General features: G+C 47.3%; 1 protein-coding gene across 1 annotated transcript in view; it reads right to left on the bottom strand.

Annotated features, from left to right (window-relative positions):
* The window catches only part of SLC6A11 (solute carrier family 6 (neurotransmitter transporter), member 11), a 102910-nt gene that overhangs the window by 66653 nt on the left and 27182 nt on the right, over nucleotides 1-9075 (bottom strand). The gene's annotated exons all lie outside the window — the stretch shown is intronic.

Raw genomic sequence — 9075 nt, 5'->3', positions numbered from 1 at the left:
ACACAGGTGGCAACAGGGGTGGGGAGGAAATGGGGATCTAGCAGGCACTCTGGAGGAAGACAGCGGACATTGTCAATTCCTACTGCACTGGCGTGAGCTGGCAACTTGCCCCCAGGCCAACAGCAAGCAGGTGCCTCCCTAACATGTCAGCCCCCTGCTTGGCCATCTGGGCCACATTCTGCCCAGGCCCCTGTCATCCATCTCTCACTACTCCCCTAAATGCCTCTTTGGGCCTTTGCTCCTCACTGTTCCCACACATCTGTCAGAGCTGGCTCACATATACATCAACCCCTGCCCAGAGCATTCTGGACATGCTGACCCCATGCCCTCCTCCCTTTGCAGTGGGCTCTGGCTGCCAGCTCCACCCCCAGCTCAATCATTCTCTTACTAGTGACGCCAACATACCTCCCACCCCCATCACTGAACTTGTCACGCTAACTTGACAGAAGGGGAAACTGAGGCCCAGAGAGATGAAGTGACGTGAAGGGCCAGAGAAGGTGAGGGCGGGCTGCACTCAATCACACAGCCGGCAAGGGGTGGGACCGGACTCAATGCCAAATGTTGGCTCCTGCCACTCTTCCCCATGGCTATCTCTGTCTTTATCTTCTCGGCACAATTCTTGAGGGCAAGATCCACAGCTAACAAGTCTTCTAACCCTCTCCGCTAGTGCTCAGCAGAGTGCTAATGCAGTAGGCACAAGATAAATACCTCACTCGTTCCTGGCTTAGTTTTCCAACAGCACTGCACTAGGTCTGGCCTTGAGCCCACAGCCACTTTGGCTCTTCTGTGCCTGCCACACAGGAGGGTGGGTCCCATGTCCCAGGAGACCCGGGCATGCGGGCAGGCTCTGCACAGTGCCAGGTGCCCAGGTGTTCCCTAAGAGTTAACTGCCTCCCTGCACCAGGGCCCCTCTCAGTGCCCCGCAGGCTTTCTCAGGAGGCAGCCAGCCCTACAGAACCCCTCCCACCCAGCAACCACTCGGACTTTGGGGGGCCTTTGTGCTTTAATAAAGACAGTATTACTGAGTCACAAAGCTTCCCTCCTTTCCAACCTTCCTCGCTGCCAGGGTTCCCGCTAAAGGTGAAACGCTGTCATTCAAGGCCAAAGAAAGGGCTGAATCAAGATGCTAAACTCTTTTGACTTAATGTGACAATCTACAGCTCTCCCCGAACCACAGTAGTGTGAGAAGCGCGCCCAACTCAGCACAAAGGCCCCTGGGCGGCTGCGATTTTGGGTGTCCTCGGGTTCTGGGGACCTCTCCGCAGCCGCCTGGGCTCTCTGCATGCATCTCATGAACGCTCTAGTTTCCTCTCTGAATGCAGACATTAGCCAGCCCGGGGGAGCCCCGCCACCAACGCCGTTCCCTGCTTGCTTCAGGCTGCAACAAAGACCACTTGAGGGCTGAGAGACAGCACTGCCCAGTTCCTTTCCTGAGCCTGTTCTCTTCCCTTTCACACATCTTTCCCTTTTATTTCCCCTGCCCCCTTCACTCCTGCTTTATGCCTCATTGAATCCATTAGCCACTTTATAGGGTGCTCCTGAAGAATAAATTTTCCTGCTGGCAGTTCCAACCAGCCTTGGTGGCAGTTGAGGGAGGGAGGAAAAGGCACATTCGGAAGGGAGGAGCCTCCATAGCCCCTCCAAGGCTTCATCTACATGTGGCAGCTGTAGGGCAGGCAGTCTGAGGTGGCAGCCTCCCTTGCCAAGGGGCCCCACCTTGACCCTCCCTGACCCCAATGGGCTCTGATGCTTCATCATCGTAGGGCAAGTAGCTGAAGCCCTGCAAACCTTTGTTTTCTCATCTGCGAAATGGAATAATAATCATACTCTTCTCATAGGGTTGTTGTGAAGACTCGATGCATTAATGGAGTAAGGACTTTAGAACAAGACCTGGGTCAAACTAAGAGCCACTCATGCAGACAACATGGCTATTTAAGAGTCCTGGTCCACCTTCAATTCCTCTACTTGTTGGTGACTGAAGGAAGGGAATGAAAAAAAGCAATTCAAAGCAATTTGCAGCTGTTTCTGTATGGGTGTGTGTGTGTGCGTGTGTGTTTTCTTTTTTCCTGCCTTGGTGTCCTAGAGCTCTGAAAGGAATAAAAACAGAGCCATAAAGCAGTGAAAAGGCAGGATTCTTCTTAAAATCCTAGCTAATCCTGCAGCTTCCTTTAAAGTGGCAATAGGAGGAGGCGGGGAAGGGACCAGAATTGTTTTTTCAGCACCCTCCCCTCCCAACCATTGCTCCTGGAGACCAGGAAACTGGGGGGAAAAATCCATAAATCAACCACCAAGAGGAGAACAGAGGAAGAAACCAGGCAGGGAGAGAGCAAAGCATAGGAGCCAGCTGAGGGGGCGGGGGGGGGGAGGAGCCTGAAGGAGCACTTTGACTATCTGGTGGGCAAGGATGGCTGCCGTCAGAGGGCACAGCATCCAGGCCAGAGGCTGGATGAGCCATCCCCCTTCAAAAGTCAAAGGACAGCAGCAGGTCCTGCAGAACAATGATGCCACACCAAAAGGTGTCTCTGATCCGGCCACTTCTCTCCATTCCACTACCACCTCCTCCTCAATCACCCACTAACAGGGCTCCCACAGCCTTTCCATCCCTCACCCATCCATTCACAACAAGCCACCAGAGCCAGCTTTTAAGGCTGAAAATCAGATCACGCTATCGCTGCTTAACTTTCAGTGGTTCTCCACTGCACTTAGAATAAAATCCATGGCCCGTGCGGTCTGACCCCTGCTGATTTTCCTGCTTACTGCATGCCCCCATCAGGTCCACCTGGGCCCCAACATATTTCACCTCTCAAATTTACCAAGTCCTTCCCACTTGAGAACTTCATATGTGCTACTCACCTGGCCAATCCCTTCCCTTCACAGATGGAGACTCCTCCTCAAGGCAGCCTTCTCTAACCCCTCTAAAGAGTTCCCCTGTCCTCATCCTTCTCTCTCACAGCCTCCCTGCTCCTGTCCACAGCATGTCTGTGACTTGTATGTTCACCATCTCCTCCACCAGGCCCTAGCTCCATAGTCTGCTTTACTCATCAGTGAAAAGACCCCCGGCCTGGTGCCTGGCACATAGTAGGCACACAATAAACACTTACTGGATAAGTGAATGAACGAATGAGTGAATAAGCAACATCCATAGCAAACGAGCTTTTGGGTATAAAAACTGGGGGCTGAAAAGGCTAGAGTGAACTTTCAAAGATCCTTCAGAAAAGCTCTCCATTGCAAACCACCACTGTAGCTTTTCAGTGCTTGAAACAGTCCATGCTTTGGGGTGGGGTGGGGAGGGAGGAAGGGGAGACAGCAGTTTATATGTTAATTTCTTGTTAAATGGCAAATAGTCTACAGGAATTAGTAATAGATTAATGAAGGATAAGACAATGCATATTTTAGGTTTTGTGGGTCACATTTCTCTGTTCCAACTACTCAAGTCTGCTGCTGTAGTAGCAAAAAAGCAGTCATAGACAACGTATAAAGGAATGGATGTGGCTCTGTTTCAATAAAACTTTATTTATAAAACCAGACCATAGGCTGGATTTGGCCCTCTGGGCCATAGTTTGCTTATCCATGGATTAGACAAAGGCCTAGCAAAGTTATAAGAGAAGGACACAGTAATGACCAGTTTTTCAGTCTTCAACAAATATGCATAGCAGATTCTAGGGATTTCACAAAATCGTAACATTGCTTTACATGCTGTTATATGCTAAAACAGAATAAAGGGAGGACACCTTAAATTTACTTGTAATTATTGTTAGGATACAAAGCATTTCATTTGTATTTTTCTGCATGTCAGGAATATATTTGTACAAATGGGGAATTCTAAGAGCAATTTTCACTCCGGAGGTACTGGGCTCAGCATTTGTTAAACATGTGGCTGCAGAAATGGATAGTTGGACAACAGAAATTGCGAGGACAATCCATTTTTTTAATAGGATGATTAAAGTAGGCTTGCTTGGTCAATAATTGGATGAGATATAAAGGAAGAAATAATTGGTTTCAGGCTTATGAGCTCAGGGAGAGGAGCTGAGGGCAGAGATGGGCAAGATGAATGTGATGAATAAAAAAAAACAAGGACAGAGATAGTCTTTTCAACAAATGGTTATCCACATACAAAAAAAATTAATCTAAACACAGACCTTACATCCTTCATAAAATTAACTCAAAATAGATCATAGACTTAAATGTAAAAACACAAATGTTTACAAACATCTTTATTCATGATTGCCAAAACTTGGAATTACCCAAGATGTCCATCAAGGTAAATCCTATCCTATATAATAAAAGGCTAATATGCAAATCAACCGAACAGCGGAACAAAAGGTCGCTACGATGCACACTGACCACCAGGGGTTAGATGCTCAATGCAGGAGCTGCCCCCTGGTGGTCAGTGCACTCCCATAGGGGGAGTGCCACCCAGCCTGAAGCTGGGCTCATGGCTGGCGAGCGTAGTGGCTGTGGTGAGAGCCTCTCCTGCCTTTGTGGGGAGTGGGCCTAAGCCGTCAGTCAGACATCCCCTGAGGTCTCCCAGAGTATGAAAGGGCACAGGCTGGGCTGAGGAACTGCCCCTACCTCCACGCCCCCGAGTGCACAAATTTCATGCACCGGGCCTCTAGTGGATAAATAAACTGTGGTATGCCCAGACAATGGAATAGTATTCCGTGATAAAAAGAAATAAGCTATCAAGCCATGAAAACACATGGAGGAACTTTAAATGCATATTACTAAGTAAAGAAAACTAATCTGCAAAGGTTACATACCATATAATTCCAACTACATGATGTTCAAGAAAAGGCAAAACTTATAGGGACAGTAAAAAGATGAGTAGTTACAAGGGGTTGGGGAAGGGAGAGAAGAACAGGCAGAACACAGCAGGCTTTTAGGGCAGTGAAACTATTCTGTATGGGACTATAATGATAGATACACATTCTTGTACCTTTGTCCAGACCCACAGAATGTACCACATTAACAGTGAATCCTAATGTAAACCATGGCCTCTGGGTGCTTATGATGTGTCAGTACAGGTCCATCAGTTCTAACGAATGTACCACCCTGGTGAGAGGTGTTGATAATAGGGGAGGCTAAGCATGTGTGGGGCCAGGGGCCTATGGAAAGTCTCTGTACCTTCTGTTCAGTTTTGTTGTAACCCTAAATATGCCCTAACATGTCTTTAAAAACAAACAACCCAAGGACACAGGAAAATTACAAAGACGTCTTCACGTTCTCTCTGGTCACTTGATTTCAATTATTTGTTTTCCAATTAAGAATGAAACAGTTTGCCACCCAGAAGATGACAAGTTACAAACCGCCTGAAAGTTTCCTCCTAAAGGGAGCAAGTATTTCAGAACCCTCAACTGTCCTCTCCAGTGTATCCCAACACTTGCAGGGAACCCCAGACACAGGTGGAATTCATTCTACAAAGGTTTATTAAGCAGCAGCCACGGGGCACCTCACTACATACTGAAGCTGGAGCTTGTTAGCATCTTGCCAACCCGGAGCAGCTTTTTCTGAGGGTAGCAGTTGTTCGCTCTGACTCGGAGGATCCTGAATGCCAGCCTCTGTGTCATCAGAAGATTGTAAGTACTTGAGGAGAGCACAGGAGAGGATGGAGCTAAAGGACACCTGCAGAGGGTGTCCCTGGAGGAAGTGCTAATGCCAGTGCCAGTATGGCCTCTGGGCCAATGCACTGCCTGCTGGGCCCTGGAGAGCCTGCCAGGCCTTCACCTATGCCAGTGATGGCGAACCTTTTGAGCTCGGCGTGTCAGCATTTTGAAAAACCCTAACTTAACTCTGGTGCCGTGTCACATATATAGAAATTTTTTGATATTTGCAACCATAGTAAAACAAACTTATATTTTTGATATTTATTTTATATATTTAAATGCCATTTAACAAAGAAAAATCAACCAAAAAAATGAGTTCACGTGTCACCTTTGACACGCGTGTCATAGGTTCTCCATCACTGACCTATGGCCTTGTCACAGCCTCACCAGTGATCTACTTATGTATTTGTGACCTGAACCCAAATCCCCACTTAGACAACCGCCTGCTCAAAGGCTGAGCCTGAAACATATGCCTCCTGAAGCCAGGGTCATGCTCATTGAATTGAAGTTATTACCTTGGAGAAAGCGGGAGCTTGAAACTATTTCTTGAATTTAAAATTTCAGAAATTTTTGCCGAGGTCTGAATACGCAAAGTGGGCTGGAACTTAGTGGGAAGATAGGATTCTCCTTCCTTGAACAGTTTCATGAAAGCGGCTCTGGCCAGAGTCCAGCAGGCGAGAAGCAGGGTGACCTCTGCCCACTCGGGAAGACTCAGATGACCCTATGTTTATTTTTAGATGTTTTTGTACAGAACCCCAAAAAACCTTTGGACACTGGGCTCATGTCCAAGGTGAGGTGAAAACAATCAGTAACGAAAGCATCAGACCCTCTCTTGAAGAGCCAATGTGCCAATCCAGGGACCCCTAGTCTCTCAAAACTGTCAGGTTTGACCCATAGAACCTTGCCATTTATAAAGAGCTGGAGAGCTGGGCCACCAGGCTCTCCTCTCTGACCCAACACCTGACACTTACTCTCTGTGTGGCCTCGGACAAGTCCCTTCCCCTCTCCAAGCCCGTTTCCTCATTCATCAAATAAGAGTAGGGATGGAACACATAGACTCGGAGGAATCTCACAGCAAGCCACAGCTCATCCTGGGTGCTAACACTGGTCCTGGGCATGGAGCAGGGGAAGAGCCCTTAAAACCCAGCCTTTAGGAAAATGCTTACGTAGCTCATCTGACTTAAGCATTTCCCTTGAAGGCATATTTAGATCCAGCTGCAACAAACAACCATGGAGTACCTACTATGTACTAAGCTATTTCATTAATTGTCTCCTCAGAACCAGCCCATAAGAAAATTGTCATTGTCCCCATGTCACAGATGGCAGGCCTGAGGGTACACTCATCCACAGCATGGGCTATGTGATCACCAAGGTAGGGGGTTACTCCTAGCACTCCGCTTCCTTCCTAAGGGTCCTTACACCCTCCAGGCTTTAGTTTTCTCACCTATAAAATGGAGATAATGCTATCCCCTGTCTTCTGGGCTTGTTTCCAGGTTTGAATGCAATGGGCATGTGAAGTGCTCGATAACCATGACCTATTACCACTTAGAAATATTATTACTGCTGCTATCATTACCATTTCTACTAGAGATGAGAAGAAATAGACTCAGCGAGGGTGTGTGAAAGGACATCACTCAAAACACCACAACGTTCTAAATTTTAATTGAGTCCACGGACAGGCAAGGTGGGTCAGTGCTGAGATACGAACTTGCCATGTAACTCTGGCCAGGCTACTCAACCTCTCAGGTTTAGGGTCTCCACCTGCCTATAAAGTAGAGGCAATATCTCCCCAGTTCATGTGATTCATGTGCTAATGTAGATGAAAAGCCCCTGGCAGGGTGTGGAGTGAGCAGAAGGCCATGAAGGAATGTTCCCTCACTTCCCATATGCCGCTTCTGAAATCCCCAAGAATGTAGCCTGCCAGTCCTTCCTTGAAACTGTTCCTGTATCAGAATTCTCAGACCAAAAAAAAAAAATTCTCTAACACACAGGCTCAATGGCCCAGCCAATGGCATGTGGCCCCACTATGGGACTGAGCTTTCTTCTAAGGTCTAAGTGGATCCAAATTTTGCCACGGCCCATGTCCTGGGAAGTTCAAGTCCACACATGCACATGGACAACACACTCACATGCATGTACAAAACCTCATCCGACCCTTCCCACAACCAGGCACAATGCCCCCCAGCCAAGCCCCACTGGCCTCAGCATCAACTCCCAAGGATGTGTAATCATAGGAGAAGCAGTAATAATACCAGCCATTACATCTCCTCCCTTCTCCCATGGTTCACAGAGCACTTTCCCTGTTAGCCAAGTAGGCAGATGCTGTGTTTTATTCATCTTTAAATACCCACAGAATAATGCTAGGTACAGAGTAGATATTCAGAAACTATTTCTTGAATAAATAAATTTTATTTTTACAAGATTTTTTTTTATAAACCACCATTATTCAGCCCTTACTATTAGTTACACACCCTGCTAAGCGCTGGACGTGCATTCTTGCATTTCCTCCTGATAACCACCCCATAAGGCAAGCAAGCTCAGTTATCCATCCCTGTTTTGCAGAAGAGGATACCGAGGATCAGGAAGTTAAGTGATGTGCCCGAGGTCACAGCTAGTGAGCAACAGACCTGAGAAGTGAGTCCTAATTCCAGACCCTGGCTCTGAACCCGTCCAGTCATTCTCTTCCTCTTTAGCCAGAAGAGGCAGCAAGGAGGGGGACAGGAGAGATGAGTATGTAGTCTGAAGAGATCAAGAAAGCAATGCTTTTTATATTTGAAAAACCAGAAAAATCCTGTTCTCCTCAGGCCGCATTTTCCTGGCTCACAGCACAGGGCTTGTTGATATCGCTTCTGTGCTCTCCTAACTTCCCTCCTGTAGGTCCACCCATCTCCAACATTCCAGCACTTTCCTCTTGATCCCACCTACCATTGGGGGAGCTGAGGGGAACATCTTTTGTAAAAGGGCACAGAGTTGACAAGTTCTTGTCTTCTCAGAGGTTTTGTTTTCAGCTCCTGAACCAGAGGGTAGCTTCTAATCAAGTTTATGAGCAACTGCCTACCCAGAAGCAGGCAGGCAAGGGGTGATGTGGTTGGTCAGGGTGACTCAGGTATAAGAAAAATTCCATTTTCCTCTTTTCCACAAGAAAAATGAGTGGCACAAAGGAGGAAAATAATGGCATTGATGCTCAGTCACGGGATCAGGGGCAATAGAGAATGGTAGAGACTACAGCCAACCACGTATCCTTCGGAGGTGGCTGCTGCTAGCTCAGCCACATTCTGCCACGTAGGTATGCAAGTTCAGTATTGCCAAATCTTTCAACATTCCATGGGATGCCAGAATCCTATTTCTTTTTCCCACATGAATTTTCCCAATTTCTAAATGTTAGAAATTAATTATTTCTCTTTAAAAAACAAAAAGCAAAGAACATCAGTGCCCTGGACTTTACTATGAGCTACACGTTTGCAACCTCTAT

Source organism: Myotis davidii, unplaced genomic scaffold (assembly GCF_000327345.1).
Source record: "Myotis davidii unplaced genomic scaffold, ASM32734v1 scaffold73, whole genome shotgun sequence".
NCBI lineage: Eukaryota > Metazoa > Chordata > Mammalia > Chiroptera > Vespertilionidae > Myotis > Myotis davidii.
The sequence above is the reverse complement of the archived record's forward strand: the minus strand, read 5'-3'. Positions and strand labels throughout refer to the sequence as shown.